Source organism: Oryza sativa, chromosome 12, assembly GCF_034140825.1.
Source record: "Oryza sativa Japonica Group chromosome 12, ASM3414082v1".
NCBI classification, from domain to species: Eukaryota; Viridiplantae; Streptophyta; class Magnoliopsida; order Poales; family Poaceae; genus Oryza; species Oryza sativa.
The window spans coordinates 11,659,044-11,680,577 of NC_089046.1; the positions used below are offsets into that span (position 1 = coordinate 11,659,044).

The 21,534-nt window shown below is 50.2% G+C and overlaps 1 pseudogene; it reads right to left on the minus strand.

Annotated features, from left to right (window-relative positions):
• The window catches only part of LOC136354535 (uncharacterized), a 34,351-nt pseudogene extending 14,528 nt beyond the window's left edge, over nucleotides 1–19,823 (minus strand).
• Nucleotides 19,824–21,534: the final 1,711 nt, after the last annotated feature.

Genomic DNA, 21,534 nt, shown 5'->3' on the forward strand with positions numbered 1-21,534 from the left:
AAGCACAAAAATGGGTTCTTGACTTCTTAAGGAAAAATTAGAGACTTGAACGGTCAAATTCCGAGTTCAAATGGCCAAGTTATGGCTATTTGAAGTTTATATGCTCTTTAAATGAATATTTGCGAATTTCTTCATTTAAATTTAATTAAAAAAAGGTTTATTGCGTCAGCCGAGGGGAGGGGGCGCGCGGACCGGGTCCACGGGAGTGGGGCCCACGCGGCAGCCCCACGGTCCACGGTGGACCGGGCGCACCCGGGCTCACACCGGCCGGCGCCGTGGGTCCCACGCGTCAGCCGCACCCGAGGGCGCGTGTCACATCCTGATTTTTTGTTTCAGGATTTATAAATTATTTAATAAATTATTAATAGATTTTATATTAAATGATCTTTAATTTACAAGTGAAGTTAAATGTGGGAAATAAAATTTCCTAAAAATAAAGCATGGATGGATTTAATTTTTATTAAATTCTCCATGATTAAGTCAACTCTCTGAAATATTCTCGGATTTTTCGGAGCTGAATTCCTAAATGATACAAAGAACAGTTCAGTAATTATTTGATCAATAATGATCTAATTATAATTGTTAAGTGCTTTTCTTGTTTAAAATCCTTAAATTATAAATTGTTGTTTAAAAGGGATTATTAGAAATGATTTTAAAAGCTTCGAAGAGAAGATCTAATTTTAATTTGTTAAATCTCAATATAAAATTGGGCTAGATAAAATTTTGTTAAATACTTTGCTTAATTCTATAATTCCTAGATTTTTCTGGGATTTATTTGAGCTAAGGAAGTATTTTTAATAAATGGAATTTCATTTCATGAATAATTTAAATTGAAAAATGTTTTTAAAAGTCCGTTTTGGCTTTGGGCCGAAAGCCGGCCCAAAACCTCTCTTCTCTCTCTCCCTCGGCCCAAGTCGGCCCAGTTCGCAATCAGTCCGAGCCGCCGCTCTCCTCTCTCTCTCGCTGCCGCTGACAGGTGGGGCCCGCCTGTCGGAGCCGTCTTCCTCCTTCGGCCGCCGCCGCCCGAAACCCTAGCGCAAGCCGCCGCCATCTCCTTCCAAATTCGGCCGCGTCTTTCCTTCTCCGGTGAAATCTTTAGAGGGGAAATGATCTTCTCGATTTCCTCTTCCTTTTCTCTTATGGAATCAACGGCTAATTTCGTTTGGAAATTCGTGGATTCGAGGTCGATTCGGATCGGTCTCTCCCTCCCGAACCCTAATCTTTCCTTCTCGTCGCCGGCCGCCGTGGGCCTTTGCCGCCGCCTCCTAGCCCCTTTAAAAGGATCCCCGGTGTCTCCTCTACCCGCCGCCACCCTTGCTTTCGCCTCTCGCCGTCGGAAGAGCCCTAGCGCCGTGAGACTTCGCGCCGCCGTCGTCGCCGTCGCTCCAGCCGTGCGCCGCCGCCGTTTCAGTCGTCACCGTCGCTCGGGAAGGCCGCCATCGTGGTCGCCAAGTCGTCGCCGTCCTCGTCCGCCCCTTCGCCGCCGCCGAAGACCGCCGGAGAACCGTCGCCGCCGTCGACCCGATCTCCGCCGCCGCTTCTTTCTCGTCGCCGGCGCTGTCTGTTGCTTTTCCGCCGCCGTTTTGGTCACCGGTGAGTTCGCCGCGCCGCGCTCTACGTCCTGGTGCCCTCCGTTCTCGTCATCGCGCCGTCGTTCGCCGGCGAGCTTGCGCTCCCGAGCCGCCGCCGGTGATGACGTCACCGCTGACGTCATCGTCGCCGTTCCCGTGAGCCGGTCGTGGACCGATTGATCTCGGCCGTCCGTTTTGGATAGGATCGATCTCGGCCGTCCGTTCCCGTGAACCGCTGCCGTGCACCCGGTCCACCGCAAACCCTAGCCGCTGACGCAATAATCCTTCTTTTCCTTTTCAAAAATAAATCATTATTGCGTCATAATTCAATTAAAATCTATATAAGTGTTTTAATCCGATTTAATCTTTCAAAATTCATAACTAATTCATCTTAGCTCAGTTTAATGTGGTTCAAGTTGCAAAAATTGTGTAAAATAAAGATCTACATATTAAAATTGTCCATAAATTGAATTAAATTTATTTAATTCTTTTTAAATGGGCTTTAATTAGATTTAATCTTGTAAAATTCATAATAAATTCATATGAAGTCAGAATGAGGCCGTTCAAGTCTCATAATTCATCTAAAATTATGATCTACATGTTTGTTTACTTTTTATGTATTGTTTATTTGGTTTTTATTAGTCTTTTTCTTTGTTTTGCGTGTTAGCTTGTCGTTTCCGTCGTTGCGAAGGTTCGCGAGTGCGCTGGAAGTATTCAAGAAGATTAATTGAAGACCGATTATTGCAATGCAAGTCACACAGATCCTAAACACAATCCTTTGAGCATGTTGATCCTATATTTAAATTCTCTATTTATTTCAACTGTGCATTTATTTTCAAATGTCATTGGGTGGAATTAACCTATTCTTTGTTATGGCCCTTTTGTTCTTGATTACTTTATTCCTTGATACCTTGGGTGATTATAATTGGACTAGTTGAACTTTATATATATTGGTTCAACTAGATATCAGATATAATTGCTTAGCCATGCTTAGAAACATTAGCACACTATTGGGATAACTTATGACTCATTATTATTTAATGATGGCTTAATGATAGTTCACGATGGTCAATCGTGATTGGTTAATTAATTACTTGCCAACTAAAACTTGATAATGGTGGGTTGTGAGCACATGGTTTTGAGAGTCGTGCTCATGACAATTAAGGACCAGTTCGCGAGCTACTATTGTGAAACATTAATCGTGCCAACCACAAGCCAGCGTGGGCAACGGCTTTACCTTTCGTATAGCATGGTTCATTGCAGAGCACCAGACTGAGAAGTGGCGGAGATAAGCCCACAGGGGTCGCTGGGGAGTCCATGCCTCTGGTTTTGAGGGGGTGATTATGATCCAGGAAAGGTGCACTGTGGTGGGTTGTGTTATGCGAGGGGTAATGTCACAGCTCCTTTCCGAGGTACCGTGGTGGTACTGAGGCACATGGTGGCATGTTGTGGGGCTGTGTCTTGTGGGTACAGTGGTACACCTCTGGCCAGAGTAAAACTATTCGAATAGCCGTGCCCGCGGTTATGGGCGGGTTGAGCAATGTTTTTCGTGATTAGTCTCACACTTCTCACAATAATTATGGATGTTATACCTGGTAATAATTTGCTTAGCTCCTGGTTTGGAGATTAGATCTGTACAGCCGGGTATGGTTGTTTCAGAATGGTTGGGCCTGAGCAGCATGGGCGTGTTGTTCAGTGTTGATTAAAATTTCTGATTAATTACTCCACTGATTTACTTCTCTTAAATGTTTTGCTAAATGCTGCTTTTGCAAATGAGACTATATTATGCCATCCTTTGGTATCCTTGTGCACTTGCATATTTGCTGTGTGGCTTGCTGAGTATGTCATATGCTCACCTTGCAATAATCAATCAACCTCAGTTGAAGAAAAAGGATCCAGAAGGAGAAGACGTTTGGCTTATACCCCAGTTGAGCTGCCTGTGGGAGTGGAGCCGGAGCTTCGCTAGATTTTATTTTTCCGCTGCAGTTTTCTTCATGGTGAGGACTAAGTGCCTCTTAAGTAAGTATTTAGCGTTTTAATTAATTTGATGAATCTGTATATTAAATTGTCAGTTTGTGTACCTCGCCTGATTCCTGGACGAGGATTTTATGCACAAATAAGTTCAGAAATTTATTAGTGAATTTCCGGGCGTGACAGCGCGGGCGGCTGACGGTCGGGCCCACGCGGCAGCCACTCGGTGCGCCCGGAGGCGGCCACGCCGGCGCAGCGGCGGGAGGCGGCGTGCCCGCGCCCCTATGGTCGCCGGCGGCGGCCATAGGCACGGCGGAGCGGCGGCCGAGAGAGGGGAGGGAAAGGGGAAACGAAGCGGCGGTCCACGGCTCACCCCGGGTCGACGGCGACGACGGAAACGGCAACCGGAGCGGAGGAAGGCGGCGGCGCGGCTCGGGTGGACGGGGTCGACGGTGCTCCGGCGGTCGGCGACCGAAACGGAGAGGTGGACGAGGTCGGCGAGGATGCGGCGAAGCCGAAGGAGGCGGCGCCGAGGTGGGAGGTGGTCCGGGTCGACGACGGCGGCGGACCGGAGCTCGGCGGTGACGGTGGAGAGAGAGAGCGACGGCGCGAGCTCGATTCCGGTGGGGAGAGAGGGCGGTGAGTGGCGGAAACGGTGGTGGGGAGCTCGGGGAGGGTTTATATAGGGTTGGGAGTGAGAGAGGGCGGCCGGAAGAGGGGGAACGGGCGCGGGAGACCCGGCCGCCATTAATGGCGTCGGCGACGTTAGGGGAGGGGTTTCCAAACGAATCCGGGGGAGAGAGAGAGAAAAATGGGGGGAAAGGGGAGGGAATCCCGGGGAATAATTCCCCCCACTTTATTGCGCGCGGGGACGGCGGGAGGCGGCGGGATTCGCGGCGGCGGCGGCGCTAGGGCGCGGGGGAGGCGGCGGGAGCGGCGGGAGGAAGGGGATGACGGGTGGGCCCCACCCGTCAGCGAGGGTGGCGGGCGGGCCCGCCCGTCAGCGGCGCGCGCGCGGGGAGGAGGCCGAATGGGCCGCGGGGAGAGGAGAGGGAGGGGGAAGGAGATGGGCCGAGCCGGCCCAAGGGGGAGAGGGGCGGAAAGGACTTTTTTTAGAGCTTTTCTTTTTATAAAACCATTTTAACTTTGTTTATTTCTTAATATTTATTATTTGTGCTCTGAAAATTCCACTAAAATTTATTTACGCATTTTAGACTTTTAGGAAATATACAAAAATCCTCCAAGCCTTATTTGACTTTTAACTTTGCACATTTTAATTGTTGGAGGCTTTCACACGGATTTTAATTATTCTATGCATAATTTAGAGGATGTATTTTAGAGTCGTTTTGGGACGTGACATTTATAGACCTTTCGAGTGTTTTTCACTTGGGTTTCTTTATATATTTTTTCTTGGTATATTAAAGCTAAAGCAGTCGGCTGGATGTTTTATTAAACGTCACATCTGCTCAGCTACATAATCACTCGGATTGGATGATATTTGTTGCTTGACTATATGTTTAGTTTTTAACTAATCACATAGTCGGGGGCTACACCTAATTAAGTGCATCTAGCCGATGCACCTGACTTTTTCTATTTTTCAGCCCTTCACAGTCTTTACTCGGGAGATCAATGCAGAAGGAATTGAAGAGCTCGGATTATCATTTCGTCGACTGTAAAGGTCTCAGGGGCTACTATGAAGATTATGGATAACCCATACCTACACGGCATGTATAGTCCGACTGGATATGGGGTGCCATGTATAGATAGAATATCTTTAAGAAGACTTGGGTTAAATTCTAAACTTGTATATCAAGGAAATACCCAAAATCCTAGTCGGTTACGATTGTATTTTATCTGTAACTATATATTCTGTTAGGGATATGGACTGTATTTTGTAATACGGACCCCTTCCCCTATATAAGGAGGGGTCCGGGTGCCTCTAGAGGCACGATTTTTCTCCTAGATCATACAATCAATAACACACTCGGCGGATCAATCCCCGGACAGGAGTAGGGTATTACTTCTTGAATAAGAAGGCCTGAACATGTATAAAATTCCTTGTCTCTTAACACATCCACTTTTCCAACTTGATAGCCACCCCCTTTAGTATTGCCGAAATCTTGTTTCGACAGTCGGTCTCTTTTCCTTCGCCCAAGCAAGTACCTTTGCAAACAAAAACATTGGAAACTCATTGTGTAGCAACGTTTGTTCAAATATATAACATGTAAATCTAATGTAGAACATATGCACCTTTGGTTGATTAATACATAAGGTAGTCATGGTTATATCCGAGCTAGTTGTGTCCTCATCAACATACTGACAGGACAAATATCTGGTAAAACAACTTTGACAGTAAACAAATTACAGACCCTTGGAACATGATAAATGTAAAACTTAGGCCTGACAACAATACTGAATCTTCTGTCATTAATTATCCTCCATGTTTGGCCTGGGGATCTTCTGTCTTCTTTCACCCCCCAAGCTGGATTTAGCCACCTCCTCAGGAGAGAGGCTGCACATGTCTACCCCCATCTTCTGTATGACCGAAAGTGAACAATTAGAGGGAGAGGAGTCAGAGTTCATATCACTATAAGAAGTTTCATTGAAATCAGACTCCTACATACTGCTATCAATAAAGAGTTTTGCAATACCTGCAAATTCCTTAATCTTTTTAACAGACTTTCCCCTTGGCTTCCCAATGCCCATTCTTGGGTCCATCTGCAATTCTTTGGTTGCATTACCCTGCAGAAGTCTTGAGCTTTGTCTTCTGTAGGGACTATAGAGAATGGCCTTCCCATCTTTCCTCTTTGCAGGTGCCTTGGGGGGAAGTAGGGCAACAGGGGCCACACTGATTGGGCTAGCCACACTGATTGGGCTAGATGGGGGCCTCACATTGATTGGTAGAACATCCTCAACCACCCTTTTCGGCTGAGGGGGTGAAATAGACTCAAAAGGTTGCAAAACCCATTCAGGTTCATGCTGGCCCACTGAAGGAGAGGAATCAAAGATGGACTTCCTTGGCAGGAGCAATGTGGAGAAATAGTTGGACATTCTTAAAGCAGCAGGAATAGGCTTGCCCTGGATCAAAGTCTGCATGATGCCCTTTGCTTTACAGAGGAAGTCAATCTTGTCCAATATTCCCTTCATAGGATAAAAGTAGGGGTGCCTTGGAGCTTCATTTCTGGCAATTCTATTCAGCCGAGCTAGAAATTCCTGGACTTGGGGGTCTAGAACAGGATCCTGGACTGATGTCATCCTAGCTGAAGGGAGAGGTGTGGCCATCTGCTGAGGTAGAATTAGTTGTCCTGGGTTTTCCTCAATCTGCCCCATTGGATGGTCTTGGCCCCAGGCATCTTCTTGTTGTTCATTTGCAGCCTGCTGTTGCTGCACTGCCTCATCCCATTCTCGAGCCCCCTGGTTCCCAGGGTTGCCAAACTGCCAGACATTACCATCATCGGGGTCTTCGTCAGCTGCATCATCAGGTCCTGGCTGCGGACCGGCATGGGGGAGATCCTCTTCAGGGGGGAAATTTATAAAATCCACCTGTAGCATGAAAACCGAGACTGTCCAAGATTCATGTCACGACCGGAAATAACCCAACGGGCTTTCCTGACGTGCGTGCATTAATCCTTGTCCCAGGAGGCAAGGTACACCAAAAGTTGATACAAATCAGAGTTTAACAAGCGGAAGCGTAAATAGTTAACTTATTACATGGGCAGCGAAGGCCCAGCACACACAGAGACAAACGAAAAACAGCGGAAGACTAGGGCGACGACCACAGGCGCTTGACGGCAGGCACGAGCTAGACACCAAAGCCTTCATCTTCAAGGAGCTCCTCTTCTGGGCTTGGGAAAAATTGAGCAAGACTGAGTACAACCACCGTACTCAACAAGACACACCCACAAATGCAGAATAAATGCAAGGGAGTACAAGGGAATTATAATATAAAGGGTTAGGGTTGCAGTAAACAGCATTTAAAGACATTTAGTTGCTCAAAGCTATTTTGTAAACACGATCCTAGAACTAAACAGTATTATTAATCAAGGCCGTGAACCCACACGAACCTGCCTTAACCCAAGGCCTACGATGATTCAGACCGAACTGGCAACCCGACCCTAGGTCCCAGCTCGTCCCAAGCCAACCCAGGCCAACCATTCCACATTTTAGTTGTTGAGCAAATTTTAAGAATTATAACACTGACTTGGGTACATTGCTCGGCTTGCCCATAACCGAGGGCGCGGCTATTCGAATAGGTTTTACTCTGATCAGAGGTGTACATCTTTACCCACAAGACACATCTTCCTCACGTGTAACCACGTGCCACATACCACCACGGTATACAGACGGAAGACGTGACATAGTTTCCAACCCATCCTAGCCATAGACAAGAGTACCGACCCAATCCCGCCTACGGCCGGAACCCCCGGGACAGGCAGGCAGGACTGAGCCCCTAGCAGCAGGGCACCAACCCTCTGCCGTATGACATCTCGACTACCGGGCCACAGCTCGTGTAGCCTTCATTTGCCCTGGAGAATGTCCATCGACCCCCGACTTCATCCATCTCCAATCCGTGTACTTTTGTTTATGACTAGCCTGAGCCACAAACTAAGCCTTACCCACTAGACATGTGGAAGTACGGTAGTGCTTTGCAACAGAGGCCCGAGCTTAATCCTTATAGTGGCCGGGGTGCTACTTCCCACAACTGGCATGCACCCAAACCCCACCGAAAACAGGTTTTAGGGGTTTTGAAAGAGGAAGAGAGGTGTGTGTCCAATTCCAACATAAGCCAACCATTCCATAGTGTCCAAATGATATGAGAATATCCCAAAGTCTAGAGTTGTAAAACCGCCTAATGTTACCTAATTAAATTGCGAAGCATCTACCTAAAATTAAACTAGTGGTGCCATGAGTAGAGTGTCCACTAGTTGAGGTTTTGTTTGCTCTAGGGTGAACAAGGGAATAATAATAACAATAGCAATAATAAGGTCATAACAAAGGTAAATAGGCATGGCTAAATAAAACAGTGATAACGCGGGAATTTAAATAAAGCGATAATGCAATAATTTAAATCAACATAATTTTACAAACTGGGATTCAATATGTTCAAAGATGATGTGACTTGCCTTGCTCGCTTTCCCAACCGACGGCTTCGACTTCCACGAAGAGCGGATCTTCCGAAGCTGCAGCGTCTACACGACCAACGGAAAAGAAAAAGGCTTTTACTCTAATAAACTCCACATAACAACAGAAACAAAGCACAAAAATGGGTTCTTGACTTCTTAAGGAAAAATTAGAGACTTGAACGGTCCAATTCCGAGTTCAAATGGCCAAGATATGGCCATTTGAAGTTTATATGCTCTTTAATGGATATTTGCGGATTTCTTCATTTAAAGTTTTAATTAAAAAATCTCATTTATTGCGTCAGCCGGGAGAGGGCGCGCGGACCGGGTCCACGGGAGTGGGGCCCACGCGTCAGCCTCTCGGTCCACGGTGGACCGGGCGCACACGGCTGACGGCGGCCGGTGCCGTGGGTCCCACGTGTCAGCCGCACCCGCGGGCGCGGGCGGCTGACGGCCGGGCCCACTTGGCAGCCGCGAGGGCACGCCCGAAGGCGGCCTCGCCGGCACGGCCGACGGGAGGGGGACGCGCCCGCGCCCCGATGGTCACCGCCGGCGACCACCGGCGCGGCGGAGCGGCACCCGAGAGAGAGGAGGGAAGGGGGAAGCGAATGGAGCGGTCTTCGGCTCACCCCGGTCGACGGCGACGACGGGAACGGCGGCCGAAGCGGAAGAAGGCGGCGGCGCGGTTCGGGACGACGAGGATGACGGCGCTCCGTCGGTCGGCGAGCGAAACGGAGGCGCGAACGAGGTCGACGGGAACGCGGCGAAGCCGATGGAGGTGACGCCGAGTGGGGAGGAAGTCCGGAGCGACGGCGGCGGCGAACCGGAGCTTGTCGGCGACAGCGGAGAGAGAGGAAGACGGCGCGAGCACGAATGCGACGGTGAGAGCGAGCGGCGAACGGCGGAAACGGAGGAGAGAGGCACGGGAGACGTTTAAATAGGGCCGAGAGGAGGAGAGAGCGGCCGGAGGAGATGGAAACCGGCGCGGAGATCTCGGCCGCCATTGATTGCGCCGGCGAACTTTGCGGGCACAAAATCGGACGAATCCGAGGGAGAGAGAGAGGGGAAAGTGGGGGAATCGGGAGAGGGAATCGCGGGGAATGATTCCCCCCTCATTATGGCGCGCGGGGACGGCGGGATGCGGCGGAATCCGCGGCGGCGGCGGCGCTAGGGCACGGGCGAGCGGCGGACGCGGCGGGAGGAAGGCGATGACAGGTGGGTCCCACCCGTCAGCGAGGGTGGCGGGCGGGCCCGCCTGTCAGCGGCGCGCGCGCTGGGAGGAGCCGATGAGCCGCGGAGGAGAGGAGAGAGAGGGAGAGAAGTGGGCCGAGCCGGCCCAAGAAAGGAAGGGGGGAAAGAGGACTTCTTTTAGGGTTTTTCTTTTTATAAACCTTTTCAATTTTGTTTATTTCTTCTCAATTATTATTTGTGCTCTGAAAATTCCACTAAAATTTATTTACGCATTTTAGGCTTTTAGGAAATATACAAAAATCCTCCAAGCCTTATTTGACTTTTATCTTTGCACATTTTAATTGTTGGAGGCTTTCACAGGAATTTTAATTATTCTTTGCACAAATTTCGAGGATGTATTTTAGAGTCGATTTGGGACGTGACAAACCTACCCGCCTTAAACGGAATCTCGACCCCGAGATTCGGAAGAACTGGCGAAGAGACCGGGATGGGCTGCCTTCAGCTCGTCTTCACGCTCCCAGGTAGCTTCTTCTTCGGCGTGGTTGCTCCACTGGACCTTGCAAAAACGGATTACCCGGTTCCTGGTCCTGCGCTCCATGGTGTCCAGGATTTTCACTGGCCTCTCCACGTAGGTCAAATCTTCGCGAACTTCAATTTGCTCTGAGTCGGCCTGCTCGGATGGCACTCGGAGACACTTCTTGAGTTGCGACACATGGAACACATCATGCACGTTGCCCAAGGAAGCGGGCAGCTCCAATTGGTAAGCGACTTCTCCGCGTCGAGCAACGATACGGAAAGGACCCACATACCGAGGTGCGAGCTTCCCTTTCGTCTGAAACCTGTGTACACCTCGCAATGGCGTGACCCGAAGATACACAAAGTCATCCACTGCGAATTCCAGGTCACGGCGGCGGTTATCTGCATAACTTTTCTGCCGGGACTGTGCCACCTTTAGATTATCCCGAATGATTCTGACTTTAGCTTCAGCTTCTCTCAGGATATCAGTCCCGAACACTTGGCTTTCTCCTACTTGGTCCCACAAGAGTGGTGTCCGGCATTTGCGCCCGTACAACGCTTCATAAGGTGCCATTTGTATGCTGGATTGATAGCTGTTATTGTAGGAGAACTCGGCATAGGGGAGACTCTTATCCCAGGTCTTCCCGAAATCTAGTACACATGCACGAAGCATGTCTTCTAGGATCTGATTTAGACGCTCGGTCTGTCCATCTGTCTGCGGGTGATAGGCGGTGCTGAAATTCAATCGAGTACCCAGTTCTTCTTGGAGCTTCTTCCAAAAGTGAGAGGTGAATTGGCTTCCCCTATCAGATACGATTTTCTTGGGAACGCCATGGAGACTCACGATCCTAGCGAAGTAGAGTTCGGCTAGCTTGTTCCCTCCATAGGTGGTCTTCACAGGAATAAATCGAGCTACCTTGGTTAATCGATCCACAACTACCCATATAGAATCATATCCACCTTGGGTCTTTGGAAGTCCGGTGATGAAATCCATCCCAATTTCATCCCATTTCCATTCTGGTACTTGGAGAGGTTGGAGAAGTCCGGCCGGTCGTTGGTGCTCTGCCTTGACACGCTGGCACACATCACATAGGGCCACAAACTCTGCAATTTCCCGCTTCATGCTAACCCACCAGTATTTCTCCTTCAAGTCTAAGTACATCTTTGTACTGCCCGGGTGAATGGAATAAGGACTTTCGTGAGCTTCCTGAAGTATCAGCTGTTTAAGTTCTCTGTTATCTGGAACGCATACCCGCTTTCCGTTCCATAGGGTTCCGTGTTCATCCTCTGTGAAACCAGCAGCTTTATCCTGTTTCATATTCTTGAGGAGTCCATGCATGTCCGGATCATTCTTCTGAGCCTCGCGGATTTGATCGAGCAAGGTAGGCTTGGCTTCCAACGCAGCCAAGAATCCACGACCAACTATGCTTAGGTTCAAGGCTTCCATCTGTTGACTAAGTTCGGGTGGAATGCCACGGACGTTAAGAGTGTTGCAATGGCTCTTTCGACTTAGAGCGTCGGCAACCACGTTGGCCTTACCAGGATGATAGTGAATTCCCACATCATAGTCTTTGATGAGTTCTAACCATCTCCTTTGCCGAAGATTCAGATCCGACTGGGTGAAGATGTATTTCAAACTCTTATGGTCGGTATATATTTCACAGCGATTCCCAATGAGATAGTGCCGCCAGATTTTTAGAGCATGAACCACTGCGGCTAATTCCAAGTCATGGGTAGGGTAGTTGCCTTCATGCGGTCGAAGCTGACGGGAGGCATAGGCTACCACATGACCATCCTGCATGAGCACGCACCCCAATCCTTGGCGCGAAGCATCACAATACACCATGAAGTCCTTGCGAGTATCCGGCAAGATTAACACCGGCGAGGAAACTAGCTTTTCCTTGAGAGTTTGGAACGCCTTCTCGCATTACGGGCTCCACACAAATTTCTCTTCTTTCTTCAACAACCGTGTCATGGGTCGAGCGATTCTGGAGAAGTTCTCGATGAATCTCCGGTGGTATCCTGCCAAACCTAAGAAACTGCGGACTTGGGTAACTGTCTTGGGTTGCTTCCAATCGGTGACGGCGGTCACTGTTTCGGGGTCCACAGCAACTCCTTTAGCAGATATCACGTGCCCTAAGAATTTGACTTCGGACAACCAGAACTCACACTTGCTAAGCTTGGCATACAATTGATGTTCCCGTAACTTTCCCAACACCAGACGGAGATGGTGCTGATGGTCTTCCTCTGATTGTGAGTATATCAGAATGTCATCAATGAAAACCACAACAAACTTATCCAAGTATTCCATGAACACTTTGTTCATTAAGTTCATGAAGAAGGCAGGTGCATTGGTCAAACCGAACGACATCACCGTGAATTCATACAGCCCGTATCGCGTGGTGAATGCGGTCTTCGCAATATCTTCTTCACGAATACGTAATTGGTGATATCCGGAACGGAGATCAATCTTGGAGAATACAGTGGCACCTTTGAGCTGATCGAACAGATCATCGATCCGGGGAAGAGGGTACTTGTTTTTTATGGTGACTTCATTGAGAGCTCTGTAGTCGACGCACATCCTCTTCGTCTTGTCTTTCTTCTCTACAAAAATCACAGGAGCACCCCATGGGGAAGTACTCGGACGTATGTACCCCTTTTCTTTCAACTCTTCCAGCTGTTTCTTTACTTCGGCCAGTTCATTTGCTGCCATACGGTAGGGTCGCTTGTACAGAGGAGTGGTTCCTGGAGCAAGATCTATTCGGAACTCAATCTCTCGCTTGGGCGGCATACCAGGTAGTTCTTCCGGAAACACATCTCCGAACTCCCTGACGATGGGAATTTCTGACAATCCTATCTGATGAAGTTCTGAACTTCTGACAGAGGTTGGGGGTGCAAAGAAAACAACCGGTTGTTCTGGCCCTCGGTACAGAGTGACAGTGCGTCTCGCGCAATCCACTACTCCTTGGAATTGAGCCAACCAATTCATTCCAAGAATCACATCCAAGTTCTTTGTGTCTAGCAGAATCAGATCCGAGGGAAAAGGAATCCCCTGAATTTCTATAGGGACGGCAGGGCTATAATACTTTGTTGTCATAACCCCTCCAGGGGTGGTGATGAGCAGAGGGTTCCTAAGCCTTTCTACCCCCAACTGATTTCTCCCCACGAATGGCACAGATATAAACGAGTGGGAAGCTCCAGAGTCGAACAAAATTGTAGCAGGGATGGAATGAACGAGGAACGTACCAACGATGACGTCTGGAGTTGTCAGCACGTCCTCGGCCGTCACGTGATTCACACGACCCCGAATGACATCCTTCCCGCCGTTGTTGGAGCGGGGAGGAGCTTGGCCTTGCTGACGCCTTGGCTTTGGGCATTTATCCGCAAAGTGCCCGGGCTCGAAGCAGTTGAAGCACAGACGCTGCTGACCTTGAGCGTCCCTGCGGCCTTGACCAGGCGGCACAGTTGGCGTAGGAGGACGGGGCGCACGAGTCCCTTGTTGATTCTGCTGTTGCTGCGGCTGTGGGACACGCACCACGAATTGAGGTCGAGGCGCTGGGCGAGGTTGCTGCTGCTGTTGTTGCTGCTGCGAGGAGGATCCCCCTGGATAGGGATTGGTGTAGCGGACCCTCTGGTTAGCACCCTGTTGATTGCGGAAATTCGCCAAGCGGCGCTTGTGCGACTCCAGTTCCTTGTGCTTGGCTTCCAAGCGGATGCTCTTGTCCACCAGTCGTTGGAAATCCGGATAGTCCCCAGAGACTAGGCGGACGGACAGCTCAGGGTCCATTCCTGCCAGGAACTTCTCTTGCTTCTCCTCATCTCCCCGCACATCCTCCGGAGCGTAACGGGCCAGATTGTTGAATTCATGCAAATACTCCAGCACGGAGCGGTTGCCTTGCTTCAACTCTCGGAATTCCCTTTTCTTAAGGGCCACGACTCCAGCGGGCACATGGGTTCTCCGGAAAGCGGCGGTGAAGCGGGCCCAAGTAATCGGCTGTCCCTCTGGCTGCGTAGCCTGGAAGTGGTCCCACCAGAGAGATGCGGGCCCCTGCAGTTGGTGGGCGGCGAAGATGACTTTCTCCTCATCGGTACACTGCACCGTGTCTAGCTTTTTCCCCACGGCATGCAACCAATCCAACGCATCCACGGGGTTGTTGGAGCTAGAGAAGGTAGGTGGGCGGATGCGGAGGAACTCGGCGAGTTTAGAGTGTTGGGGAGGTGGTGGTGGAGCATTCTGTTGTGGTGGATTTTGGAGGTGGTGGAGGAAAGCATTCATCATGTTGGCTTGCTGGGCGAGGATTTGGGTGAGAATGGCGTTGGTGTCTGGTGGTGGTGGTGGAGGAGGAGGTGGAGGTGGAGGTGGGTTGCCCTGGTGGTTGTGGTTGCTGCCTTCAGGTTGGTTGCCATCACCGGTAACAGTGTTTCTCCTGGTCGTCACCATCTGGAAACCCCACACAGAACCAGCAAACAGGGAAAGAGCTAACAATTAAAACTAACCACCCACGACTACCATTATTCTTAAATTTATCACTGCTATTAAATTGGTTCATTAAAGTTCAAGTTGCTTAGGCAAACAAATAAAGACAGGCTCCGACATAGTTATGCCACACACCGGCATAACCATGCCCCACACGACTCCAAAAAGACAAACGAGAAAGAACACACGCGCAAGCCTACTAACTGCTCGTCTACTGCTGCGACGGGCCAGGACGGAAGGTGAGCAACAGCGCATCCTCCGTGCTACCAACGCCGGAGGCTTCCCCCTCCTAGGGAACCACGGGCGCAGGCTCGGCACGAGGGGTCTCGACGAAGCAGGTCCACGCCAGGGACTGACGGACTAGCTCAGGCCTGGAGGTGCTCTTGCGGGCGGTGATCTTCTGGCTGCGGCAGACGCGGCGACGCTTGGGGCGGCAGATCTCTCCCTGGGCGATCTTGAGCTGATGCAGTTGCGCCTCCACTGCGTCGAGGTCCTTCCTGAGCTGCAGGTTCTCTTGACGCAGCTCCAGGATCTTCAGGTTGTTCTCGACCATCCCACGACGCACCATCTGATGGAAGTCGATACGAGCCGCGTCGTATGCCTCCACCATGCGTGCCAGATGCACGACGGTAGCGTCATCCTCCGAGCTAGCATCCCGGAAGGTGGCGTAGTCGCGGGCTCCTCCGCGACGAGGGTGGTAGCGGTAGGGCGAGTGCTGCAACTCGTCCGGGTAGCGCTGGTGAAGAGTGCCGATGGCGAGGAGAGCGGCGTTCTGGCAAGCGGCGGGGAAGGAGTCGCCACCCGCGGTGACTGTCAGCGAAGTCCGCTCAGAAGAGCCAGCGAGGATCACTGCAGTGACCTCCCAACCAGCGTGGGGCTCCGCGTCCTCACCCTCCTGCTCCGGGAGCGGCCTGGCCTGGTAGCCCACTCCATGTGGATACCCTAAGACAACGCACATGCCGCGCAGCTCCAAGACGAAGCCAGTCATGTCCAAACCACGACGGGTGACGCTGCCGGCCATCTAAAAACAAAGAAAAGAAAAGCAACATTTTCAAAGGTCAGATTTTTGGCGATAAATGAAGCAGCAAGACAGAGAGAGACTAGACAGTTTTCACAAATAACAAAGGATTTTTATTTTTGAAAATATTGCTAAGGCTTGGGATCTACGGCTCGTCCTAGGGTCAAAGGATGCTCTGATACCAACTTGTCATGACCGGAAATAACCCAACGGGCTTTCCTGACGTGCGTGCATTAATCCTTGTCCCAGGAGGCAAGGTACACCAAAAGTTGATACAAATCAGAGTTTAACAAGCGGAAGCGTAAATAGTTAACTTATTACATGGGCAGCGAAGGCCCAGCACACACAGAGACAAACGAAAAACAGCGGAAGACTAGGGCGACGACCACAGGCGCTTGACGGCAGGCACGAGCTAGACACCAAAGCCTTCATCTTCAAGGAGCTCCTCTTCTGGGCTTGGGAAAAATTGAGCAAGACTGAGTACAACCACCGTACTCAACAAGACACACCCACAAATGCAGAATAAATGCAAGGGAGTACAAGGGAATTATAATATAAAGGGTTAGGGTTGCAGTAAACAGCATTTAAAGACATTTAGTTGCTCAAAGCTATTTTGTCAACACGATCCTAGAACTAAACAGTATTATTAATCAAGGCCGTGAACCCACACGAACCTGCCTTAACCCAAGGCCTACGATGATTCAGACCGAACTGGCAACCCGACCCTGGGTCCCAGCTCGTCCCAAGCCAACCCAGGCCAACCATTCCACATTTTAGTTGTTGAGCAAATTTTAAGAATTATAACACTGACTTGGGTACATTGCTCGGCTTGCCCATAACCGAGGGCGCGGCTATTCGAATAGGTTTTACTCTGATCAGAGGTGTACATCTTTACCCACAAGACACATCTTCCTCACGTGTAACCACGTGCCACATACCACCACGGTATACAGACGGAAGACGTGACATAGTTTCCAACCCATCCTAGCCATAGACAAGAGTACCGACCCAATCCCGCCTACGGCCGGAACCCCCGGGACAGGCAGGCAGGACTGAGCCCCTAGCAGCAGGGCACCAACCCTCTGCCGTATGACATCTCGACTACCGGGCCGCAGCTCGTGTAGCCTTCATTTGCCCTGGAGAATGTCCATCGACCCCCGACTTCATCCATCTCCAATCCGTGTACTTTTGTTTATGACTAGCCTGAGCCACAAACTAAGCCTTACCCACTAGACATGTGGAAGTACGGTAGTGCTTTGCAACAGAGGCCCGAGCTTAATCCTTATAGTGGCCGGGGTGCTACTTCCCACAACTGGCATGCACCCAAACCCCACCGAAAACAGGTTTTAGGGGTTTTGAAAGAGGAAGAGAGGTGTGTGTCCAATTCCAACATAAGCCAACCATTCCATAGTGTCCAAATGATATGAGAATATCCCAAAGTCTAGAGTTGTAAAACCGCCTAATGTTACCTAATTAAATTGCGAAGCATCTACCTAAAATTAAACTAGTGGTGCCATGAGTAGAGTGTCCACTAGTTGAGGTTTTGTTTGCTCTAGGGTGAACAAGGGAATAATAATAACAATAGCAATAATAAGGTCATAACAAAGGTAAATAGGCATGGCTAAATAAAACAGTGATAACGCGGGAATTTAAATAAAGCGATAATGCAATAATTTAAATCAACATAATTTTACAAACTGGGATTCAATATGTTCAAAGATGATGTGACTTGCCTTGCTCGCTTTCCCAACCGACGGCTTCGACTTCCACGAAGAGCGGATCTTCCGAAGCTGCAGCGTCTACACGACCAACGGAAAAGAAAAAGGCTTTTACTCTAATAAACTCCACATAACAACAGAAACAAAGCACAAAAATGGGTTCTTGACTTCTTAAGGAAAAATTAGAGACTTGAACGGTCCAATTCCGAGTTCAAATGGCCAAGATATGGCCATTTGAAGTTTATATGCTCTTTAATGGATATTTGCGGATTTCTTCATTTAAAGTTTTAATTAAAAAATCTCATTTATTGCGTCAGCCGGGAGAGGGCGCGCGGACCGGGTCCACGGGAGTGGGGCCCACGCGTCAGCCTCTCGGTCCACGGTGGACCGGGCGCACACGGCTGACGGCGGCCGGTGCCGTGGGTCCCACGCATCAGCCGCACCCGCGGGCGCGGGCGGCTGACGGCCGGGCCCACTTGGCAGCCGCGAGGGCACGCCCGAAGGCGGCCTCGCCGGCACGGCCGACGGGAGGGGGACGCGCCCGCGCCCCGATGGTCACCGCCGGCGACCACCGGCGCGGCGGAGCGGCACCCGAGAGAGAGGAGGGAAGGGGGAAGCGAATGGAGCGGTCTTCGGCTCACCCCGGTCGACGGCGACGACGGGAACGGCGGCCGAAGCGGAAGAAGGCGGCGGCGCGGTTCGGGACGACGAGGATGACGGCGCTCCGTCGGTCGGCGAGCGAAACGGAGGCGCGGACGAGGTCGACGGGAACGCGGCGAAGCCGATGGAGGTGACGCCAAGTGGGGAGGAAGTCCGGAGCGACGGCGGCGGCGAACCGGAGCTTGTCGGCGACGGCGGAGAGAGAGGAAGATGGCGCGAGCACGAATGCGACGGTGAGAGCGAGCGGCGAACGGCGGAAACGGAGGAGAGAGGCACGGGAGACGTTTAAATAGGGCCGAGAGGAGGAGAGAGCGGCCGGAGGAGATGGAAACCGGCGCGGAGATCTCGGCCGCCATTGATTGCGCCGGCGAACTTTGCGGGCACAAAATCGGACGAATCCGAGGGAGAGAGAGAGGGGAAAGTGGGGGAATCGGGAGAGGGAATCGCGGGGAATGATTCCCCCCTCATTATGGCGCGCGGGGACGGCGGGATGCGGCGGAATCCGCGGCGGCGGCGGCGCTAGGGCACGGGCGAGCGGCGGACGCGGCGGGAGGAAGGCGATGACAGGTGGGTCCCACCCGTCAGCGAGGGTGGCGGGCGGGCCCGCCTGTCAGCGGCGCGCGCGCTGGGAGGAGCCGTTGGGCCGCGGAGGAGAGGAGAGAGAGGGAGAGAAGTGGGCCGAGCCGGCCCAAGAAAGGAAGGGGGGGAAAGAGGACTTCTTTTAGGGTTTTTCTTTTTATAAACCTTTTCAACTTTGTTTATTTCTTCTCAATTATTATTTGTGCTCTGAAAATTCCACTAAAATTTATTTACGCATTTTAGGCTTTTAGGAAATATACAAAAATCCTCCAAGCCTTATTTGACTTTTATCTTTGCACATTTTAATTGTTGGAGGCTTTCACAGGAATTTTAATTATTCTTTGCACAAATTTCGAGGATGTATTTTAGAGTCGATTTGGGACGTGACAATTCACCCCCACCCCCAGCACTAAGAGGATCAAAGAGGACAATCTTTCTCGGCACAGAATCCTGGTCCCTGTACTTAGCCATAACAAAAACCCTTCCCAACATTCTGTCAGCATCCTCCCAAAAAGTTTACTTACCAAAAGAGGTAACTGCCTGGTGCACATGATGGCGATCAATGAAATCAAGCGGGAAATCTAGGAACATGAACCAGCCTTCTCTATGGTAGTTAGCCGCCCTCCAATTAGGACATTGGTCATGATTAACAAAAATAACAGAGTGAACCCCATCATAGAACTCGGGCGGGGAGAGGACCAGAGCATCCCTATTCATGGCAGACCTCATCTGGAAGAAACCTACTACAGACGGGTACCAGAAGCTGTTACAAACCTCATAGTGTAGCTCATCTTGAACGAAGTTTGCAATGAGGGCCCGATGATGATCCCAGTCCTGCTCCAAGGGGATTGGCTCTACAATGGCCACATAGAAGTCTTCATGGCGCCGAGCAGGGCGTTGCGGGACAGTGAGGTCAACCCGCGGGATGCGGAAGTCACCTCCAGCATGAACAACAAGACCATGCATTAGGAAGCGCAGCGGATTAGGGTTGAGATTGGCCATTGGGGTGGAGGGAAGCTTTGGGTGGGAAGCACTGTGCGTTTGGGAGAAGAAGGGTTTCGGGGGGAAGAAGACGAGATTTCCGGAGAAATAGTTTTAGCCTTCCAAACAGCAGTAGTCCGAGCCGACGGTTTCGGATTTTTAGGGTGCGGGGCTTTTGTGGGCTTAGTGGTCAAACAATAACGGGCTAAATGGCCCGGCAAGAGACAGGCTCGACATCTAAGCGGCCCAGAACAAGAAGCCCGAGAATGACCCTTTTCCAGGCAACGGCCGCAAGGAGTGTTTTCCAAATTTGAATTGGGCGACAAATTAGGATCCCGCATACCTTTGGCATGCGTAATTAACTCCATTGCCGGAATGAACGACGGCGAGACGTTAGCCACCTTGGAGGTTGCCGGAGAAGTGACTGAAACCGTTTTACTCTGCTTAAACCACTCTTGATTACAAAGGTTATTCCAGCTATTGCCTCTTGTTGACCGAGAGAAGATGTAGGGAAGACCATTTGGATTCAGCAAGACAATGCACGGACACATATTCTACCAAACGACGAAGCATTTGCCCTCACGGTGGCCCAAGTAGGCTATTGACGAGTGTTAAATGTCGATTCTATACCGCCAACATCTGCATAAAGATCAGATAATAAAACATCCAACATAGTGATAGGTGCTTAATCTCACATATTCCACAAGTGTTGGTCTATATTTGTATGCAGATAATAAACCCTGAAGTTGGGAGGAAAATTAGACTAATGTGAGGAGAATTATGTAATCATACAAGGAGGGGTTGTGAACTTCATCGAAACATTAGTGAATCAACCCAAAACTCCGAGAAATGGACAGAGGAGAGCCTAGGGAGTCCACCGACTGAAGGCTAGGCCAGGAGGGGCCAGCCCAAGTTCGACCGAACCACCTGGTTCGACCGAACCCCCCTGATCACCGCTGATCCTAGGGTTTGGCGAGGACGCTCCAGATGCTCTCCCAATGACGGTTGAGGGGCAGTTCGGACATTTCCCCTTCGCGAACCGTCATACCTACCCCTATATAAGGACATCATCTCACTCACTTCAACACATACTTCCAAGCTTGAGCTAAATTATAAGAGGCTTTATTGTACTATATTGTATACTAAAATAGGAAGAGCGTAGAGTAGGAGTCGGAAGAATTCCGGAGTTGTCGGTAATCTTCTCCTATTTCTTTTATTCTATTTATTACTCTGAATTTAATATAATATTCTTCTTGAGTAATTTAGATTTATCTTGTGAGAATTATCTCTTGGTTAGTTCCTAAATAGCATACGGAATTATTGTTCACTGTAATCAACTAAAATATAGTGATTGCTTTGCTGAGTTATAAACACTAAAGTAGATAGTAATTGCTTAGACGTGGTGTTTAGGTAATTGTTGTCCAGTAATTGCTGCGTATACCACAGTACGTTGAGGTGGGTGTAGAGGTGGTGACAACCCTCGAGATCACTGAAGTCCTCCCTGTCCGGGTACGTAGTAGAGCGACATCTGGGAACAGCGGGTTGCCAGTTCCTGAAGTACTGCGTTAGGATTAAAATTAAGCTTTCTCTAGACACTGTTTCTCACTAATAAATCCTCTCTATCCTAGCCTATCATTTGCTTGGTGTCCTTGGATGAACCGGAGGAAGCTCTGATCACACACGTTCCCTTGGATTCGATACCCTTGGAATACACCGTAGGGGAAGTGTTACA